The following is a 24,492-nucleotide window of genomic DNA, read 5'->3' as shown; positions in this document are numbered from 1 at the left end:
TCAACCTCTCGGTCCTTTCGTCCTTCTCTTTCTGTCTCATGATTTTCCTGACAAATTCTGCCACTACATCCCATCTTGCCTTCGAGTGTAGCATAATATCTACAAAGTTTTCTGACGTGAGTCGTGTTTCAGTCTTTCCTTCCATAGTCAATCTCTCACTTTCCCATGTACTGCACTCGAACAGCATGTGTGCCGCTATGTCTTTTTTGTCACAATACCAGCACGTGTCGTCTCTCTCCTTTCCGATTCTTTTCAGATATTCCCCATAGCATCCGTGTCCTGTGAGGGCCTGTGTAATATAAAAATCCACTTCCCCGTGCTGTCTTTTTTTCCATATTTTAACGTCCGTGGTCAGGGTTCTGGTCCATCGTCCTTTCGTTCCCTGTTCCCATCTCTTTTGCCACTCCACCATCATGTCCTCTTTACTACTTTCCTGCTCCTCCTCATTTTGCTCTTCCATGACCGCTCTCGTTTCCACTTGCACCTCGATAGGGCGAGTTGGCGGTACACGCTCTCCAGTAGTTTCACACACGTTCCGTTTCCTGTGGCCTTTCTCCATATGGGAGCCCCATACAGGAGAATCGAGTACACCACGGATGCTATCACTCTACGCCTGCTATCTCCCAGCCCGCCCTGGTTCGGCATTATCCTTGCCAACTTGTTTGCTATCCCCTGTCCTTTTTTCGTGACCCTTCTGACATATTCCGTCTTCCTAAGGTTCCTGTCGAAAACTACGCTCAGGTACCTGATAGGGTTCCCTCCTCTTCCTCTGTAGTACCTCGTCACAGGTGGCGATTATGGCCCTCTGCCAGTCTGCTGCGTTCTGTCCTCCATTTCCCTTAATATTTCGCTTCCGCGCTTCGCCGAACCTCTGCTCGCAATTCGGGTCGTACTGCCATCCGATTTCCTCTCTCTTTCCCTTCTCTTTTTCATAACCGGCGTCCGAACGTATTTCGAACAAGATGTTGTCGTGGTCGCTTAAATTTTCCACACTCGCGTCGGCCTTCCAGTTTTCCAACTCGTTGGCCATGTCCTCCGTCGTCAGCGTCAAATCGACATGCGACATTCTGTCCCCTCTTCTGTAGGTGGGTTGACTACCTTCATTGTGGACGACCAGCTGGTTCTGGGATATCCACTCCAGCAGTACTCGACCCCTCTTGTCCTCCTTCGTTGATCCCCATGCCGGTGAGTGGGAGTTGAAATCTCCGGCTACAATCGCCCTACCGCCCTGGTCGGTGATACTTCTCCCCAGTTTCCTAAGGAAAATCTCGAATTCTGCTTCGTTGCAACTTGGGGATATATAGCACGAGTAGATCGCAGTATCTGCGGTGGCAGCGTACACAAAACCTTCCCCTGCTCCCTTTGTTATAATCTTTACAGTTCTGTTAGTTACCTTGATGGCGGCACCTCCTCTTGTGTCTTTGAACCATTGTGCCTTTTCTATAATTTTCTTGTTTGGTTCTGATACTAGCAGGATGTCGGCTCTCGCATGCCACGCATGTTTCTCCAGCATTCCCATTGCTGATGCGCTCCGGTTTGCATTTAACTGCAGCACCTTGACTCTGCTCGTCAGTATTTTTTGTACAACATTATTTACGGTATTGGGGGTCAGGTCGTCGATCTTTGCGTCTCCGGGGGCCTGAGAGGCCGCTAGTCAGTCCTGCCCAGCCGACTGAGACGTGCGCCTATTTGGCTTCCTTTCTCGGTCCTGACGCCTTATTTGGTCGACCGCCGCCTTGTAATTTCTACATCTCATGCTTCTAGCCAAGTGGCCCGACTCCCCGCACGAGTAGCACTTCGGTGCCTCCTCTGGGCAATTTCTTGCGAAGTGGCCTGGTCCCCGCATCTGTAACATGCCACTTGCCTCGGGTCGGCGCTCTTGCAGTCCGCGACTACGTGTCCGAACTATTGGCACCGGAAACACTTCACCGGTCTCTCCAGTGCTCTCGTCCGGTACTGCGTCCATCCTACCTTTAGCCGCTCTTGTTTTTCGAGTGCGTGGGCTGTGGTGCTGTTTACGGTCACCATTGCATATGTCCTCCTGCCCGCATTTCCCTGTTCGGGCTTTTTAATACGCACCTCTTATCCCCGGTATCGGTGCCCGCCTCCATGCTAATAGATTTGCGAATCTCTTCTTCAGTGATCACATTGTCCACGTCCCTGAGCATCAGGGTCCTCTTCGGCTCGTACCACGATATCTGCGCTTTGCCTTCCGCGTGGACCTCCGCCGCTTTCTTGAACGCCATTCGGCCACCCCTCTTGGTCTCCTGTACCTCGACCTTAATTTCACCCTTCTCCTTTTTCGCTAACCCTTTCACTTTTACGCCAACCTCCTGAGGATTTATGCTGCTCCTAATGAGCTGCAGCACCGCCGTCGCACTCTGTTCGTCTCTGGCTTTAATTACCAGAGCCCCTCTTGTTCCTCCCTTGTTTTCTTTCGTCTCTTCGCCTACGAATAATTGTAGCTTTATTTCGCTTACCCTCAGGGCCCACTCCAGAGCTTTCCGCCACTTGGTCTCTTGACCCCCTGGGACCGTCATGAGTAGAGGGAGTTGGAGAGGGCACGCACCCCCCACCACTTTTTTTTGACCTTGACCTCTAAGCCCCTCCCCCTGACCTTGATATCCCCACCACTTGGCCTTGATATCCCCACTACTTGACCTAGATATCCCCACCACTTTACCTTGATAATTCCCCCCCCCCAGTTGACCTTGATATCCCCACCACTTGACCTAGATATCCCCACTACTTGACCTTGATAATTTCCCCCACCACTTGACCTAGATATCCCCACCACTTGACCTTGATAATTCCCCCCCCACCAGTTGACCTCGATATTCCCACCACTTGACCTTGATAATTTCCCCCACCAGTTGACCTCGATATCCCCACTACTTAGCCTTGGAATTTTCCCCCACCACTTGACCTCGATATCCCCACCACTTGGCCTTGATAAATTCCCCCGCTCCTGATAAAAATCTGTATAAATGTATATTCGTATGGTACGGTTGGTTAAGTGTATTTGATAGGTAGTGATGGCTGGTAAAATGTGGTACCGAATGACGTGTAAAGGTTATGTGGTGTTGACGCAAAGGTTGTATTCGAAATTGGAGACAGAAAAGCTGTTTCTGACTAAAGATGTCATGTGTGAAGGGTGTTTCAAGGAAGATCTGCGCTGTAATGGTTTAAGAGGATCATCGGAGGAGAATGCGGAAAAATTTAATGGGTTTTGCATTGATATGGTGTGTGACGAGAATGAGTTACATGATTTATTGGAGAAATATGGACGAGAGTGTCGGAAATGTAATAAAATATTCTTTACGTTTGTTGAAATTAAACCGGAGGATACATATTTAAAGGAGTTTTTGTTTTTATAACTATTGTTGTAATCTATGAATAAATGAAAATTATTCTAAAGATGGTTTGTTTTAATGTATTATATTATGTATATAGGATGAATGTTTGTGGGAAAAGTGTCAGTTGATGGTGTTCGATTCACTCAACATAATGAAAGTATATAATATGTCCAATAGAAAAAAAGATGTTAAACGTAAGGGTGTTGTCTTGAAGAAAGGAAGTGCTATAGTTAATAAATTGATTGATAAACTTCCGATAGAATTACATCTACCAGGATATAATTTTTGTGGTCCAGGTACAAAGTTGACAAAACGACTTGCTCGAGGTGATAGTGGTGTAAATTTGTTAGATTCGGCTTGTAAAGTTCATGATATAACCTACTCCGAAACAACAGATTTAAATAAAAGACACGAAGCAGATAAAGTTTTAATTGAGAAAGCAAGAGAACGTCTCAAAGCAAAAGATTCTAGTTTTGGTGAAAAAGCAGCGGCAGCAACAGTGTTGGGTATAATGAAGGTTAAAGTAAAATTAGGAATGGGTTCACGGAAAAGAAGTAAAAGAAGCAAAAAAAGTAAAAGAGGTCGTATATTGGTTGCACCAAAAAGTGGTGGATTTTTACCATTTCTTCTTCCCCTGCTTGGGGCGCTTGGAGCGTTAGGTGGAGGTGCAGCAGGAATCGCGACTGCTGTAAATAAGGCAAAATCCGATAAACAACTGTTGGAAGAAACTCAAAGACATAACAAAGCAATGGAAACCATTTCATCGATTACGAAAGGTAAAGGAATGCGTAAGAAAAGAAAAAAGCGTAGACAAGGAAAAGGACTATATGTTGGACCATATCAATGGTATCAAAAAAACTACCGATAAAATTACCACATCATGCATTGACTAATGTGGAATTATTACCGTATGTAAAAATATTAAATATACCAAATTTTAGAGGAATATTTATGCGTAACGGTTTACCAAAACGTATAAAATCCAAAGAAACCGGTATTATAAACTTGGATGATAAGAATGGACCTGGAACACATTGGACAGCATATATAAAATTAAAAAGTGAAATTTTATATTTTGATAGTATGGGAAACTTACTTCCTCCGAGAGAGGTAATACATTATTTTCAGAGTGATAAAAAACAGAACCGCATAAAATATAATTATGATAGATTTCAAAATTATGATACAAATAACTGTGGACATTTATGTTTAAAATTTTTATATACTCATGCAGTATAAATAATATAATCATTTGAAGTTAAAGTGGTGAGAAAAAATGTTCTTCGTATTAACAGGTCGTTCGTCTATTTTATCGTCTGATTTTAATCCTCCAATTAATGCAAGTAATAAAAAGTGCACTTTGGGTTTAACGAACTTTGAAGTTTATAATTCAATACCTAATATTCAAGATGGATGTAATAAATTTTATTTTGGATATAAACAGTTCACAATACCAACAGGATGTTATCAACTACAAGATATAAATAAATATTTACAAGATGCTACAGGGAAATTGTTTCCAAAAAGTTTCCTGGACATTAAGGCAAATAATAATACTTTACATTGTCACATTAAAGCAACAGAAGATGTAGATTTTACGAAACCAAATACGATTGCACCTATATTGGGATTTGGGAAGAAACTGTTAAGAAAGAATCAATCACATGATTCGGATGAGATAGCAGATATAATGAAAATAAATTCTATATGTGTAGAATGTAACATAACCGTTAGTAGTTTTCAAAATGGGAAACCCGCACATATAATTCATCAATTTTTTCCTAATGTACCTCCAGGTTTTAAAATTGTAGAATCTCCAGAACATGTAATTTATCTACCAATCAGTGTAAATACAATTAGAAACATAACCCTTAAAATAAGAGATCAAGATGGTGAGTTGATCAATTTTAGAAACGAAACCGTAACTGTTGGTTTACATTTGAAGACGGATAATCAATAATGAGAATTATTTTTAATAAATTATCAGTGAAGTGCAAACCACATAAAAAGGAATACACAGTTCGAAGAAAAGTTAGTAGGAAGAGAAACTTGCAACGAGTATTAAGCAAGGAAAACAAACGGTTTTTAAAATCACTTGGGTTAACGTTGTTTGAAAATGTTGAACGTCAATGAAGGAGTTGTCATAGATGAATCGATTGCTGGATATAAGGTACAAACTCATGAATCTTATACATCTAGGTTTAATAATAATATAGAGTGCCGTGACAACTGTCTAAATGTCAATAAATTCGCTCTCTAATAAAAACGCGCCAAATGTTGTTGCAAGTGCTTCACTGCAATCCAATGGTGCTATAGAAGTTAGAAAACGCAAAAAATGGACTATGGAAATGAATATTTTCATTATACGGGAATATTTTCGGATCACGAAACTACAGGATGTTGTGAGTACTTACAGGCTTGATTTATTTAAAGCGTTCCAAAGTAAGTACCCCCAGTTTCCTGTTACCATTCAAAATTTAGCTGACCAGAGGAGAGCCATTATGAAGAAAAACTATATCCCTTCGGCAATTTTAGAAAAGATCAAAAATGATGTAAAGTTAGAATTGTCAATTAATTATTCTGACAATAATGAAGTTTCTAATAATTTAGTTGAAAATTCTGTTGAACCGCAAAGTTTACCAAATCATAATGACTCTTTCTGTGGTCAAAATAATTCAACACCAAACAACACGATACAAAACGACATAAATAATTTAGACTTGAGTTATAATGATATACATGTTATTAATCAAAATTTTTACTACCATCAAAATTTTAAAGAACAAATTGAAGATGAATTTAATAGAACTCTGAACGAATTTGAACATATAGAACCATTTAATAGACCACTATTACCTAAACAACAAAGCTCCAAAAAATTCTTTGCAATGATTGAAATTTTAAATCAATTCATTTTACCTAAATTTGTAAATAACACGACAAGTTTTAAAAAAATACACAGTATTATATATAGTGGAGCTTTAACAATTATCAGATTAAATGGTTCAAAAGAAATTGACCAGACAAATAATATAAAAGCTAAAGAATTACCAAAATGGGAACGAAGACTAAATAAACGCATTAACAATATCAGACGAGATTTAGGTAGAATAACTCAATATTTAAAGGGTATAAATTCTAATCATCTAAATAACTGTATTCAATCGATTTTAAATAAAAACAGAATACATTGTTTAAAATATAAGGAATATAATGAAACATTAATAGAAATTAAAGACACTTTATTACAAAAATTGAATATTTATTCTAAACGATTAAAAAGATATAAAAATAATAAACAACGGAAATTTGAAAACAAACTATTTAGAAATAATGAGAAGTTGTTTTACAAAAATTTAGCAGATAATAAAACTCAAAATAATAATGGTATACCAAATATAAATGAAATTAAAGAATTCTGGTCAAACATATGGTCAAATGAAGTTCAATTTAATAATCAGGCAGAATGGATTCCTAATTTAGAAAATGAGATACCAGATAGTAATAATCCACATCATATTCAAATTAGCCTTGAAATTTTAGTTAAAAATATTAATAGTTCACATAATTGGAAATCCCCTGGAGGTGACCAAATTCATAACTTTTGGTTAAAAAAATTTACTTGTATTCATAAATGCTTACTTGATCACTTTAACGGATTTATTAGGGAACCTAACACATTTCCAGAGTTTTTGGCCCATGGTATAACATATCTGAAACCAAAAGATTCCGATACTAAAAATCCATCAAAATATAGGCCAATCACATGTCTGCCTACAATTTATAAAATTATGACATCTTGCATTAAAGTAATAATTTACGACCATTGTCAAAAATTAAATATACTTAATGAAGAACAAAAAGGTTGTGTTAAGGAGTGTTTTGGTTGCAAAGAACAACTTATAATAGATACGGTAATAATGGAACAAGCTAGAAAAAATAATAGAAATATTTATACCGCATTCATAGACTACAAAAAAGCCTATGATTCAGTACCACATTCATGGTTAATTAAAATTCTTAAAATTTATAAAATTAATTTGGATTTGATTAACTTTTTATCACATGTAATGACATTTTGGAGAACTACTTTAAATTTATCAATAAACAATACTAAATTAAAATCCGAGCCTATTCAAATTAAACGGGGAATTTATCAAGGAGATTCTTTAAGTCCTTTATGGTTTTGTCTAGCCATTAATCCTTTGACAAATCTATTAAATAGCACTGGATACGGTTTTAATATTAGACATAATAATACCACACTATCAAAATTAAATCACCTTCTTTATATGGATGACATAAAACTTTATGCATCTAAAAAGAATCACATTTTATCTTTATTAACAATAACTGAAAATTTCTCAAATGATATTAGCATGAGTTTTGGTATTGATAAGTGTAAAACGCAATCAATATGTCGCGGTCATTACGAAAATTTAGAATATATAACTAAAGAAGGAGAAATCATTAAAAATTTAAATAAAGGAGAATTTTATAAATATTTAGGTATTAATCAATCAAATCATATTCAACATTCAATTATAAAAGAAAATTTAGAAAAACAATTTTATTTAAGAATTAAATCTATTTTAAAATCAAAATTAAACGGTAATAATTTAATTAAAGCAGTTAATACATATGCTGTTCCATTGTTGACCTATTCTTTTGGTATTATAAAATGGTCCAAAACTAATTTACAGAATATAAATATTCAAACTAGAGTTCTCTTTACAAAATTTTGTAAACATCACCCCAAATCTGCTATTGAAAGATTTAATTTACCACGCGAAAATGGTGGCAGGGGTTTTTCAAATCTAGAAATTCTACAACATAATCAAATTGCTTCACTAAAAAATTATTTTCTTAATAGAGCTCGTGATAACACTTTTTTTAATGCTTTGGTTTCAGCGGATAAAGGCTACACACCTTTAAATTTAAGTGATAATATAATTTCAGATATTGTTGAGCCAAATATACCTGACACTATAGCAAATATAAAACAAAAGTCTTTACATGGGAGATATTTTAAAGAGCTAGAACAGCCAGAAATTAATATTCAAGCTTCTCATGCATGGCTTAAAAAATCAAATATTCATCCTGAGACTGAGGGTTTTATATTTGCAATACAAGATCGTGTTATAAATACAAGAAATTATAAAAAACACATATGCGGTTTACAATCGATCATTGATAAATGTAGGATTTGCGGAACTGAAGGGGAAACCATTGAACATATCATTTCTTCTTGCACCGTTTTGGCTCAAAGCGAATATAAAAAACGTCATGATATATTCGCAAAAATTATACACATGAATTTAGCAGTTAAATTCAATTTATTAAAGGATACACAACCACATTACATTTATAAACCAGAAAGTTGTTTAGAAAATGACAATTACAAATTATATTTTGATCGGACAGTTTTAACTGACATTCACATTCAGCATAACAGACCAGACATTATTATTTTAAATAAACAACAAAAGCAAGCATATCTTTTAGATATAGCTGTTCCAAATTCACACAATATAACACAGACATATAATACAAAAATTAATAAATATTTAGAACTCTCCGTTGCTATGAGAAATCTTTGGTGTTTAGAAAAAATTTCGATTTTACCATTTATAATTTCAGCAACAGGAATAGTACCCCAATCTCTTTTTAAAAATTTAAAAATTTTGGACTTAGAGAACACATTGGTGGTTGAAATTCAAAAAGGTATATTATTATACTCATGTCACATCGTGAGGAAATTCCTTAACATTGACACAGAACATAAAACACAAAAAAGTCAAAATGCGGAGGCGAGACGCCGGTAATTATGTTGATAAGCACTGCACTATTACTTGATAGTATTATCCGTAATAGTGTATGTACTCCGGCAAAATTGCCGTGCCGCCGGGTGGAGGTGGGTTAGAGTATGAAATAAGAATTAATTTACCTGAAGATTTGGCTACATTACCTAGTGAAAGTTATATTTATTGTGAAGGTCTACTCGTAAAAGATGAACCTACTCAACCCCCCGCAACAACCACTAAATTTGTGAATAATGGAATATTAGATTTATTTAGTGAAATTCGTTTAGAAGTTAACGGACGCACAATAGATACAAATATAAAACCAAGATTAACAAGTACCATGAAGGGGATAGTATCATTTAATGCGAGTGAAAGTTTAAAATATCAAAACGCCGGATGGTTTCCTACGAGTGATAGTAAGATTGTCGAAAATGGAAAATTTAGTGCTTGTATTCCTTTAAAGATGATATTTGGATTTGCTGAAGATTATAAAAAAGTGATGGTTCAAACCGCTCAAGAACTAGTATTGATTCGAAGCAATAGTGATGTTGATGCTTTAATATCTACTTCTGATGAAAAAGCAAAAGTCATCATAAACAAAATAGCATGGAGAGTACCACATATAATACCTGGTTTAAGACAAGAAGTTGCGATGGCAGATTTGATTAAAAAAGGAAAAGACATACAGGTTGCGCATCGTACATGGGAATTGCATAGTTTTCCAGCATTACAAGATATAAGTAAACATTCGTATACGATTAAAACAGCAACCAAATTAGAATCTCCAAGATATGTTATTCTGGGATTTCAAACAAATAGAGCAGGTCAATTTAAGAAAAATAATAGTCAATTTGATAAGTGTGACTTTAACAATATCAGAATTTACTTAAATAATGAAAGATTTCCATATGAAAATGTGAATAATAACTTCAACAGTAATCAGTATTCTACACTATATGAAATGTTTGCTCAATTTCGAACAAGTTATTATTTTGGAGAAAAAACAGAAACAGATATAACTCCCGAAGAGTTTAAAAACAAATATCCTTTAATTATTGTTGATTGCTCAAGACAAAAATTAGGTTTTCAAACGCAAGCAGTAACAGTACGAGTAGAATTTGATACTGGTACTCCAATGCCTGCCAACACTATGATACATGCTTTGTTGATTAATGATCGAATTTTTACATATAATCCGGCAACAAAAGCAGTAAGACAGATGTAAAACCAAAATACTTGTGTAGGTTAAGCGAATAATGTGTAAATGAAATAAATAATTCGAAAGAAGAATCTGCAGAGCAGTCTTATCAAGATGCTTGAAGAAGAACGTTGGGTGACCTGTCCTAAGAATGAAGGACACCGTTTAAAACTGAAACATTTGAATAGACATTTATGGCGGTGTAGAGGAGAGGAAACTTATCAAAATTTATCATATAATCACCATGATTATAATGAATTTTGTGATTCATCACATTCCTCAAATGATCATTTGCCACAACAATCAACACCACAACCACCACCACCCCAACAATCATCAACACCACAACAATCATCAGAGCTATCACATTCGGGAAATGGAACCCTAACTGGATCAAGCAGAAGAAATTTTTTTTAAATATAATATTAATGTAATAAAACAATATATGTAATAATTAATGTTTTCTTATGTATAGAATAAAAGTATTATAAAAAATTAAGAATGTTTCATTTGAACATAATTAATAATAAAATTTAATGTCGTAAAGAGTAGAAAAGGCAGAGGAGGAAATTATAAGAATATAAAGACATAAAGCTGGATAATTTAAAAACATTTGTTACCAAACCAATATTCAGTGTAGTGTGTCTATCTAGAGTACGACTTGTGCTAGAGTGCGAAAAAAAGTTGTATTATGGATCAAAGAAATGTGGTACTAATAGATATTCAAGGATTTAAAATTACCAATAATAAATTTATACCGAAAGAATTGGCAATTTTAAAAAATAATAAAATGGCTCATTACGTTTTTGCTCCTCCATTCCCATCTACATTACTACCAGATGATGTTCAATATCAAATAAAGTGGTTATCAAAAAATCATCATTGTATAAAATGGGATACTGGATTTGTACCGCATTGGAAATTTCAACAAATCTTAAAGAATAAGCGATGGTGATTCAGTCCATGTCAAGGGTAAAGAAAAAGCAAAATTTATCGAAAAGTGTATTAAGATGCCGGTAATAGAATTACCAGAAACTCCACGATTAGAATCATCCAAACCGATGTGTTTATTTCATATAAGCGAGAATTGTTACTGCAGCATGCAAATTGTTACAATGTTATATAATAAATTGAAACAATAATATAAAAAATGTTTGTTATTTTCATTTTTCAATTATTCAATTATCACCAGTACGGGCGTAGTTGTAATACAACGGTAAGGATGATTATGCAACCAACACAACAACTGACCGTTCCACTTCACTTGACCTATATTTGATTTTCCCCACCACATTCATTCCGCATTGTAAGGTAACATTTTTTTTATTATTTTAAAAAAATAATATAAAAAATGTTTTTTTTTTTTGAAAAAAAAAGGTTTTGCTCTTTTTGCTTTTTTTGCAAAAAAAAAAAAAAAAAACTTTTTTATATTATTTTTTTAAAATAATAAAAAATTTTACCTTGACCTATAGAATGATTGTGGTGGGGACAATCAAATATATGTCAACAAACTCTATGGATGGTCAGTTGTTGGTGTAATCTTGGTTGCAGCTGTTAACATGTATTTTCAACAAGAATATGAGGGTGGTGATGATATTGTGCAGTGTCCCTACGATAAGTTTCACCGTTGTTTACGTCATAGATTGACGAAACATATGTGGAAATGCCATCGAAGGGAGTACGAAAGGGATCGGAATATTCGATATTTCGAATTGAAGCATAAAATCGAGCAACAACGATCCCAACAACTTCGCCCGGTGCAGCAACTCCCCCAACAGCCGCAGCAACTACCACAACAACCGCAGCAACTCCCACAACAATCGCAGCAACCCCAGCAAATTCAGGGGCAAGGGTTACAACCCCCTCATCAAGAACAACAGCAGCAGCAAGAAGAATTCCAGCAGGTGCTACAACAACTGCAGCAGTTGCTACCCCAAGAAGAGGAGGAATCTTGGGATAATTTAAATTATGCTACTTATATCCCACCATGCAAATGTAGATTTGTTAATAAATTATTATAATTATATATTTTAATTTTTTTAATTAATCCGACAATGCATAGATGAATTTATTTCCAACTAATAAACGTGACTGGTTAATTTGATCGTGGTGTTCAAAACGCATAGTTGAAAGTAAAAACAATTTTTACTTCATGTTCATTAATGAACACTAACATATTTTAGAATACATTTTAACATAGTAATGTATCATAAAAAAATGTAAACAAACAAGGTAAGTAATTCTGAAATTATGAAATAAAAAAATAAATAAAAAAAATATAAAAGCGCTAGAGTTAGAAAATAATATACCATGATATATTTAAAATTTCAGAAATGTAATTTCAGATCATCAACCAATAGAGTTTTCAACAGATTTTCTCAAGATTCACGAAAAAGTTACAAGTTTAAAAAAAACCACAAAAAATCTAAATACATATCTCGGAAATGTTTGATGTGAGGAAATGTTTAAAGTATGGTTAAACAAAACAAAAAAATCTAAATACATATCTCGGAAATGCTTGATGTAAGAAAATGTTTAAACATGTAAAACAAAACTTTACTTAACCCGACCCGACCCGACCTGACCTGACCCGACCTTGACCTTTGACCCGACCTTGACCTTTGACCCGGCCTCGACCTTTGACCTGACCTTTGACCTGACCTTTGACCTGGCCTTGACCTTTGACCTGACCTTTGACCTGACCTTTGACCTGGCCTTGACCTCTCCCCCACTCCACTCCCCACCCAATTCGTTTTCCCTTAAAAATCATGAGCATTCGTGGGGAGCTTCATTCGTGTGGTGTGCTTCATCGTGTTAATAAAAATGAAACGTGCGTTTGCTGATTTCTGTGGGTGCAGTGGTGACCAGGAGTGTAATAGTTGTGCTCGTCCTGGTACATCTCGCATCCGTAGTCCACCTGCAAATGTAAGTACGAATGATTCTCCACTTTTAAGAAGTCTTTTACATCCCAAAAGACTTTCTAAAATTATTATCCATTCTAACAAACTCATAAAGAAACCGCGAATTGAAACAATTATTATTGAAGACACTCAACCGGAAATTATTGAAATTCCGGATACACAACCCCAAATAATTGAAATTCCTGATTCACAACCCCAAATAATTGAAATTCCTGATACACAACCCCAAACAATTGAAATTCTCGATACACAGCCGATAAAAACTATCGAAATTCCGAATACACAACAAATTTTAGATTCGGTGTTAGAAAACGATTTTGGAATGGGTAATGAATTTGGGGATATATCCCTACTCAATTTTTTCGATAATAAAAGTGGAGAAAGTGAGAATGTTGATGTAGATGTGAATGATCATCGTGATGGAAATCTCGATCATTATTCCGAAGTTGTCATCAATGATCTTTACAATCAATGTCAACTCGGCAATAATGATCAGGGTGTTCATGATGATGATTATGTTGATTTGGTACCTACTTTCGATGAAAATCTTTTAAATTCTCAGCAATTAATCGACAGACACCAGATGCGTGACAATAACTACGATTGTCAACGTTTGATGGATGTGGAAAATAAGAGAAGCCAGATGCGTGATAACGACCAAGGTTATCAACGTTTGGTGGAGGTTGGTGAGGATTTGGAAGATGTCGACGATATAGGTTCAAATTCACCAGCACCAATCATCGATAACATATTAGAGATTCAATCTGTCGCTGACGGTGTAAATCAGAGGGGTGGTGATGGTGAACTGCATCACCCTTTGATACAAGCCGTCGAGATGGATGAGATCAATATGGATGTCGATGATGGTGTTTCGGAAGCATCAAGTATAGCTTCTGATAGATTAGGAGATGATATTGATAATAGCTTGACAGAGGAGCAGCATCTTTGTCGAGTAGTTGACGATGCTGAAGAACTTACTCTTCAAGAGCAAGTTCTTCAAGATCAAATTGATGAAGAGCAGCGTCTTTGTCGAGTAGTTGACGATGCTGAAGAACTTGTTCTTCAAGAGCAAGTTCTTCAAGATCAAATTGATGAAGAGCAGCGTCTTTGTCGAGTAGTTGATGATGTTGAAGAACTTGTTCTTCAAGAGCAAGTTCTTCAAGATCAAATTGATGAAGAGCAGCGTCTTTGTCGAGTAGTTGACGATGCTGAAGAACTTGTTCTTCAAGAGCAAGTTCTTCAAGATCAAATTGATGAAGAGCAGCGTCTTTATCGAGCAGTTGACGCTGCTCTAATTCAAAATGTGAGAAATATATCTCATGATTTATCAGTAGCTCTACGTGATTTATCAGGATGAATGAGTAGTGAGAAAGAGTGAGAGAGAGAGAGTTTAAATAAAAAAAGCACACCCGCGATGGCAAGCGTGACTGTTCCTCCACGTGGTCTTGCTGGATATCTATTGTTTATCAATTATTTTTTTATTTTTTTTTTTAATTTGATAAATAATAGTAACTAAAGACAGTCTAAATGTAAACCGCGCAACTAAATATGTATATTTTTTCTTTTGTTTATAATATTTAGCAAACCGTTCAATGTGGAAATTGTTTGACACATTTCACTACCAATCGAGCATTTCTGAGACATGAAAAGGAGAGTTGTTCAAGAAGAAAACGTATACGTTCGATGATCACATATGTTACATGTGCAACATGTGATATTCAAATTCCCGCGACAACACTACATTCCCACCGAAAATCTGCACAACATAAAAACAAATCTTTGAAAAAACTCGAAGAGGATGGTGTTCATCAAATCGCAACAGCATTCGAATCAAATGTTACAAGTTATAGGATAACCGGTGAAAGAACTTGTGTTGATTTGAATGAATTTATCGAAGAAATCAGGGAGAAAATGATAAATCTCATTCAGGAAAACGTTGAGAAACATACAACTGTAAAATTAAACTTGGAGCTGTTCGGACTGTACACATTGGAATCGCAAAATCTTTTTGACATAAAATCTTTCAACACTAGAAACATCATTATAACTTTGGGTTCTAATTGGAGTAATATTATTGAGGATTTTAAGGGGGTTATTGAGAACAAAATGAGCGAATTCTTGGAGAAAGATTCAGGTAAATAAATTTATACATGTATTATTATTTACATTATATTAATGTATTTTTTTTTTGTTTTAGGATGGAGTCTAGTAAGCATCATATACATGGAATTAAATTTTAGCAAGTACAACCCACTCAGAGCTTCATCATTTATTGATTTACCTGCATCTATAAAAAAGAGAAATGCTGTGGTCAACGTTCGCAATCAAGATTATTACTGCTTCGCTTGGAGTGCGGTAGCTGAAGTCTGCAAACCGGAAGGACCGGAATGGGATCCGAGATCTTATCCACACTTTACTCAAATTTTCAACTTTGACGGTATCGAATTTCCAGTAAGGTTAGATAGTTTAAATATTTTCGAACAATTAAATAATGCTTCTGTTAACGTTTATGGTATTGAAAAGTTATATCAGAATGGGCAACAAAATTATGAAATTGTCGGACCGTTATACTATACGCGATGTAAAAAACCGATACACATAAATTTATTATTAATTAGTGATGATGATAGTAATCAACATTATTGTACAATTAAAGATTTGTCAAAATTAGTATCGAGTCAAATTACAAAACGGAATGGAAAAAAGCATTTATGTGATGGATGTTTACAATATTTTCGAACACGTGATTTACTAGAATTACATTGTAAAAATGATTGTGGGTATTTATATGTGCGAATTCCTAATACTGATCCGATAAAAAATAAGATTGGAAAAATGATTCCTGGTAATATATTAGAGTTTTCAAATTTTCAAAAACAAATTCGTGTTCCTTTCGTTATTTATGCAGACTTTGAATGTTTACTCAAACCATTAGATAATTGTTTACCTGATCCAGAAAAGTCATGGCATTTAAAAACATATAAGCATGAACCTTATTCCTGTGGATATTATTTGAAATGCTCCTTTGATAATAATATTTCCAAATTTTGTTTGTTTCGAGGTAAACAATGCATCAGAGAGTTCTTAGATAGTTTAGAAAATGAAGTCAAAGTAATTTATGATACATATTTAAATATTATTAAACCGATGCATCCTTTAACAGCTGAACAAGAAAGTGAATATGCATTTTCGAACACATGTTACATTTGCGAAAGACCTTTTACAAGTCAAGAGGCTAAAGTTAAAGATCATTGTCATTTAACCGGACAATATAGAGGTCCAAGTCATTCTACTTGTAATCTAAATTTTAAACTTCCAAATTTTATTCCGGTCTTTTTTCACAATCTCACCAACTACGATAGTCACTTGTTTATTAAACAACTATCTTTAAATGGTGAAGATATCGATGTAATTGCAAAAACTAAAGAAAAATACATCACATTTAGTAAACACATTCACGTTGGTAATTCAGTTAATGCAGAAGGAAAGGAGGTACGCAAATATATAAAACTACGGTTTGTAGATTCTCTTCGCTTTCTTCCTACTTCCCTAGAAAAATTGGCAAAAACATTATCGTCAAGTGAATGTACCGAAATTAGAAAATATTATATGCATGATGAAGAATTTGATTTAATTAGACAAAAAGGTGTATTTCCCTATTCATTTATAGATGATTGGTCAAAATTAGATCTTACACATCTTCCAGATAAAGATGATTTTTTTGATAAATTAAAAGAAGAACATATTTCAGATGCAGATTATGAGCGAGCTCAAAAAGTATGGGATGTATTCGATTGTAATACTTTAGGTGATTATTCGGATATTTACCTCAAATCAGATATTTTACTGTTGGCTGACATTTTTGAAAATTTCCGTAATACTTGTTTTAAACATTACGGTTTAGATAGTGCTCAGTATATTACGGCTCCATCATTCAGCTGGGATGCAATGTTAAAATATACAAAAGTACAATTGGAACTCTTGACGGAAATTGATATGCTTCACTTTTTTAAAAAAGGAATTCGAGGTGGTGTCAGTACATGTGTTAAAAGATGGTGTCACGCCAATAACAAGTTTTTACCTGAATATAATCTATTGGAACCATCTTCATTTATTCTTTATTTGGATGCAACAAACTTATACGGTTATGCTATGAAGCAATATTTACCTACGGGATCTTTCGAATGGTTAACTAGAAATGAAATTGAAAATTTTAATTTAAATGAACTTTCTGACACATCAGATTTTGGATACATTCTCGAAGTGGATTTGATTTATCCCGAAACATTACACTCACTGCATAATGATATGCCATTTTGCCCAGAAAATATAATACCCCCCCATGGAAAACATGCAAAATTAATTCCAAACCTATGTGATAAAACAAATTATATTATACATTACAGAAATTTAAAACAATGTTTAAAACATGGTTTAATTATTAATAATATTCATAGAATTTTAAAATTTAAACAATCACCGTGGCTTCAAAATTATATAAATTTAAATACCATGTTAAGGAATAGAGCAACTTCTAAATTTGTCAAAGATTTATTTAAATTATTAGTCAATTGTATATATGGAAAGACCATGGAAAATGTTGAAAAAAGAAGCGATATAAAATTATCAACGCACTGGGCCAATAGAGGACAAAAGTTGGAGCTGAAACTTGGATTGCGAAACCTCATTTCAAATCGAGGGAAATTTTCTGTGATAATCTAATCGCAATAGAAATGAATAAAGTTCAAGTAACATATAATAAACCAATTTATGCTGGTTTTTGTATATTGGAGATGTCAAAAACTGTAATTTATGAGTTTTTTTTATGATTTCTTGAAACCATCATATGGTGATAATGTTTCTTTATTATATACCGATACAGATTCATTGGTTTTACAAGTATTTTCCGAAAATGTATATGAAGATATTAAACGAAATTCAGACCGTTTCGATACTTCCAATTATCCACCCAATAATATACATTCTATCGAACCAGGTATTTCGGTTATAGGAAAAATGAAAGATGAATACGCCGGTGCAATAATTAAGAGTTTCTATGGTACGGGTGCTAAAGCATATTGCATAGAATTATTAAATAAAATCGAAAAAAAAGCTAAAGGTATAAGTAAACATGTTGTCGATAAGCAAATACGGTTTTCTGACTATAAAAATGTTGTCACTGAAAATTCTATTCTTCTTTGTTCCATGAACATTTTCAAGTCGTGTTTACACGAAATGTTTACGGAAAGAAGAAATAAAATTGCTCTGTCCGGTGTAGATGATAAAAGATTTTTATTAACAAATTCACCAAATACTTTAGCCTGGGGCCATAAGGATATAGCTTTTCACATAAACTTTGATACGTTTTTAAATGAACTAAACAAAGCATGCGAAGATAATGTATGATAGAAAATTGTTCATAAGAAGCTGTAGAATTATATCATATTTAGTTGTGGTTTAATTTGTGTATAGTATAGAATGAAAATTGTAAAGCAAAAAAAATCATTAAATGTTGAAAATCATGAATGTTTTTTTCCTTCCAATACATTCATGAAACATAATACTTTATTGAGTGATGGTGTTAAACGAGGTATAATTGTTGGAAGATCGGGATGTGGAAAAACAAACGCTTTACTCAGTCTATTACTCCACGAAAACGGGCTACGTTTTTCAAATATTTATTTATATTCGAAAACTCTTAATCAACCAAAATATCAATTTTTAAAGCAGGTTTTACAATCTCTTAATGATGGAAAAAACAAAGAAAACATTGGGTTTTTTGAATTTGAAGAAGGAGATCATATCATACCTCCAAACGAAGCCAAACCATTTTCAATCATTATATTTGATGATGTAGTTGGTTGTGATCAAAAAATTATTAGAGATTATTATTGTTTTGGTCGTCATTATTACATAGATTGCTTTTATTTAAGTCAGACTTATTCCTCCATACCGAAACAATTAATTCGAGATAATGCAAATTTCATAGTTTTATTTTCTCAAGATCTGACCAATCTGAAGCATGTGTATAATAATCATGTTAACGGTGATATGTCATTTGAAAAATTTCAAGCATTATGTAATAATTGTTGGAAAGATTCATACGATTTTTTGGTTATAAATAAAGACTGCGATTTGCATGATGGAAGATATAGAAAAGGATTTGATAAATATATAAAGATATAAATACTCGATAATATTTACATTAGTATTATAGTCAACACTGCATTCAATATGGATAAACGTTTGCTCATCAAACTAGCAAAAGCAAGAAAAGACGTGCGCGAAAAGTTACGTGGATTAACCTCTGAAATTGCAAGTTCACAAGAAATGTTTGAGACGCGTTTCCGACCTCTCACCGAACCGATTAAAAATCTCATAAGTGAAATTAAACAAGAAAAACCTGTTGTTAAAAAGGAAGAAATATCGATAAAAAAAAGCCCCGCTGTCACTTCGACACCCAATTATCTATCAAGTTCTACACCCAGGAGTAAATTGAGACAACCATCTTTCTTAGAAACCGAGGAAATTTCAAAACATATACCCGATGAAGAAATAGAACCGAGTGTGGTGGAACCATCATTGTCTGAAATTCAGAGAGATATTGATAAATTGTCTGATACGCAAGCGTTTCGTGAGTTTTTAGAACAATGGCCTGAACTTCCACGTCAATATATTGAAGAAATGCTTACTGATAAAGAAGATAAATTTGATTTTCAATATGGAGTTCGATATAGTCCAGAAAAAGCTAAATTTTTTATTGGAAACTCGGAAATAGATTTTATAAACGATGAACTTATTATTCAAAATATACGTTATCCTTCGACACCCGATTTAATGGAATTATTGTTTAAAAAAGAACCAATCGGTTTCAAGGACACTGATCGATTAATGTATAAAGAAATTGTTGAAAGAACCAATGCTAATCGTAAAAATTATCAAGCCAATGAACAAGTTGCTGGAAATGTTGGGATAAAGTATAAAAGTATAATAAAACCGTTATCGAATCAACCGAAACTTTTGACAGTTCAAAACAAGTTTAATAAACCATCACCACCACCTGCAACATCACCTAGTAGAACAAGGAGTGGAAGTATAGATACCAGTAAACCTGGAAGTGTACCTATGAGTAGAGCTAGGAGTGGAACTTTACCCACGACATCTGCCGAAAAAAGTAAAGCGTCAATTAAAACGAAAGCACCATCATCATCACCTGCCAAATCGAAAGGTGGTAAAGGATTAAGAACGTTAGAAGTTACGAATAAAAATATTGAATATGTTCCGTGGAATAATCCCAATAAATTAGTCGATCGTTTACGTCTTTTGATTTCATCACAACTTGCCGGTAATACGAGTCACTCAAATGAAATTAATCTTATCATTAATGAATTGAGAGAAGCAAAAATTATTATTTAGACTATAAATTAGTTTTCATTGTTTCATTTATTAACAGTTCTTTCGTGTACAGCAACAATATGACACTCGATAAATTCGGTCACCACATATCACAACATAATTTTAAGACAAGTCTTCAAAAATTGAAATCTTTTACGTATATTCCTTTGGTATTGAATGGAAAATTTGACCCCGATAAAAATGCTTATTTAATTCACGATTTAGGGACGCATTATATATTCCCCTTAAAAGAAGCTACTGTTACATCTATTCAATCATATCCAACTGTAGGATGGACGGCTTTAGTAAATAATACTCCGCGAAACTTGTTGGGATACATTTTACGTGACGGTGATAAATTAAATTTTCAAAAAAGTAAAAAAACTGCAGAAACCAGATTACTGATCGAGTTTATTTTAAAAGTACCAGTTTATCATGAAACAGAGTGATGTGTCGATGAAGCGCGATGTCGTAGTGGAATTACACGCACCGGCGAGAGTACATTTTAAACGACGACGTGTTATCGTGAAAGGACTAAAAGACTTATTACAATCTGATTTAATTGAAATGATTCCGTACGCTCGCTTCAACAATGGTTTCAAGTACATTTTAATAGTGATAAATACATTTTCTAAATTTGTTTGGGCTTATCCTTTAAAAACAAAAACCGCAGCTGAAGTGACAAACGCTTTAAGTTCACTATTTAAAACTAAGAAAAACATTCCTAAAAATTTTCAGACAGATTTTGGTAAAGAATTTTATAATAAAAGTTTGAATGCAGTTTTCAAAAAATATCACATTAATCACTATTCCACTTATTCCACTAAAAAAGCACAAATGGCTGAACGTGTAATTAGAACAATAAAAAATTTAATTTGGAAAGAATTTAGTTTTCGAGGAAACTACAAATGGACAGATATTTTACAAGATATTGTTAAAAGATACAATAATACAAAACATCATACTACCCAATATAAACCTTCTGCAATCAACAAAAAAAACGAAAAGAAAATTTTACGAGACGTTTACAGTCACATGAAAACAATAGATCCGCATAAATCTAAATTTAAAGTTGGTGATTTTGTACGTGTCAGTAAATATAGACAAGTCTTTTCCAAATCTTACACACCCAATTGGAGTAATGAAATATTTTCGATAAAAAAAGTACAGCAAACTATACCACGTACCTATCTACTACAAGATGAAGATGGTGAACCAATTTTAGGTGGTTTTTATGCATATGAATTACAAAGAGTTAAACACCCAAATTTCTATTTAATAGAAAAAATTCTACGAAAAAAAGGAAATAAATACTATGTTAAATGGTTGGGAATGTCGAAACGAACGTGGATAAACAAATCCGATATTGATTAAGGTAAACTTTGATATAATAATGGTAATAATATTCACTACATGAATTCCTCTTTTAGCAAAACAGACCAGACAGACCCGTTAACTGCATCGCCTCAAGCTAGTTCAGTCCAGTAGTCAGTGAACTCATCAAAACTGGTTTTCCTAAAGAATGCATGCATGCATGCATGCATTTCAACAACTATTTTTATTGTATAACATATCATATTCTTTATCAATTATTTTTACTTTTTTAAATTCAAAATTAAAAATCATTTTTTTAATTCGATTGTTTTATTATTTATTCACCATATTATGAATATTACAAAGTTTAGTTTAGTTTAAAAAATCATTACAATTTATGTAAACATAAATAATAATACTAAAATTAACAATTACACATTCTTAAATCTAGTTTCATAAATTTTTCGACGATGATCTATTTGTAATACCTTGGATAAAATACATTCAACATTTTCAATGCGACGTAAAAAATGCAATCTATTTGCAAACTCTAGTTGATATCCTTGACGAGCCATTCTCGCAGGAACTAGATACACACACATTAAATGAAAACGGTTTTTCTCCAAGTTAAACCTCACTTGCTTACACATATTTTTATTACTCATTTTTTAATATTCAACAATACACAATTTATAATAAATATTACATTGTTTTTATTAAATAAAAAAAAGTACAAAATATATTCTTATTCTTCTACAAACTTAACATTTACTGTTTTACCAACAATACCTCCACTTATTAAATAGATAATTTTTCCATTACGAATTTCGTCATTTAAATTTTCAATCATTTCATTCGTAAACTTGATTGAAAATCTTTGCGGTAATATAGTCTTACTCTCCCCGAGATTCACAAACACCTTTTCACCATAAGCAGTACTACATTTGGAAAATGATTTAATTTTAAACTTTTTATTTACTTCTAAACTCTTTAAACTTATATAATTATTATTAATATGCAATTGTTCGTTTAAAGCGCTTAATTGTGAAGCCATCTTAATCTGACGATCCAGTTTACACTAAAAGTAAAATCCACTACTCACGTATAATATATAAACAAAAAGTACACAAACTATTATCATGTACGATTTAATATTAATTTCTTTTTTATTATCTATTCTTCTAATATTTTTAAACTGATTCTTAAAATTCACATATAAACACCTAGGTGAGAATTTTAAATGTTCTTTAATCGGAATGTCACTGATTTCCCACGCACATATTCTTACTTTACAATAAAAACATTCCACACTATCTCCAAATCCAATATAGTAAAAACCGGCCTTTGCGAGATCCACTGGAGAAGGTCTTTCAATTGACCACCCGGTAAAAGTTAATAATCGTTTATCGAAACATGCATAATTAGGAACACTCACAATTCCGACACCATCATCTAAACACATTTAAAGATATTTAATTTTCATCAAATACGAATAATCAGGATTAAATTCCACAACTTTATAAAATGTTTTATTACACTTGCAACACTCGCGACCGTAGTTTTTCACTAAAACATTTAATTCCTCTCGAGTACATATAACATCAATTTCATGCGGAGCGGCAATTTTCAGATCCTTTTCCAAACCATCAATTTGCTGACTTTTTAACTCTCTTTCAAAACACTCTCGACACATACATCTTTTATAAATAACCGTTAATTTATTCCCATCAAAATCGTAATTACCCAACTGATTTTGATATTGTACGTCTCTAAACACCACACGACCATGAGATGTGTATCGGAAAATCATCATTCACCACTACCACCCAATACACTCTGTCAACATTTATACATATTTTCAAGTGGTGGGGATATCGAGGTTAAGTGGTGGGGGGGAAATTCCAATGCCAAGTGGTGGGGATATCGAGGTCAATTGGTGGGGGGAATTATCAAGGTCAAGTGGTGGGGGAAATTATCAAGGTCAAGTGGTGGGGATATCAAGGTCAACTGGTGGGGGAAATTATCAAGGTCAAGTGGTGGGGATATCTAGGTCAAGTAGTGGGGATATCAAGGCCAAGTGGTGGGGATATCAAGGTCAGGGGGAGGGGCTTAGAGGTCAAGGTCAAAAAAAAGTGGTGGGGGGTGCGTGCCCTCTCCAACTCCCTCTACTGTCATGGCGACGGTTTTCTCTTCTTTTTCCAGCCATTTTGCCGCTAGCTTTTTGGCTAGGTCCTCAAGGTGTTGCCACTCCTCCCTCTCAGTTTCTGGGGTATGGCAACCCACCACGTACACTCGCCTCTCCATGTCTCCTTCGGTGACGCCCTCCGCCTCGACAGAGCTACAAGTCATCGCACACAGCAGCTGCCCCCCCGGGTTCAACCCTCGCTCTATTATTCCTCGGAGGGTTGGCAGCGCATGCTTTCCACATGCGCCCGCCTCTCCCTTCATTGTCGCATCGACCACCACCGCCGATCTCGCCGAATCCATGGCCTTACTGGGGTTCT

The 24,492-nt window shown here is 34.1% G+C and overlaps 1 long non-coding RNA gene across 1 annotated transcript; it reads left to right on the top strand.

Annotated features, from left to right (window-relative positions):
* The first annotated feature begins 14,379 nt into the window (after positions 1 to 14,379).
* On the top strand, positions 14,380 to 22,308 carry LOC138128048 (uncharacterized). The gene is made up of 3 exons (XR_011158505.1): positions 14,380 to 15,413; positions 15,477 to 22,049; positions 22,105 to 22,308. It is a non-coding gene; the product is annotated as an uncharacterized lncRNA (long non-coding RNA).
* Positions 22,309 to 24,492: the final 2,184 nt, after the last annotated feature.

Source organism: Tenebrio molitor, chromosome 4, assembly GCF_963966145.1.
Source record: "Tenebrio molitor chromosome 4, icTenMoli1.1, whole genome shotgun sequence".
Taxonomy (NCBI): domain Eukaryota; kingdom Metazoa; phylum Arthropoda; class Insecta; order Coleoptera; family Tenebrionidae; genus Tenebrio; species Tenebrio molitor.
Note: the sequence above shows the minus strand (reverse complement) of the source record. Positions and strands in the feature narration are given on the sequence as shown.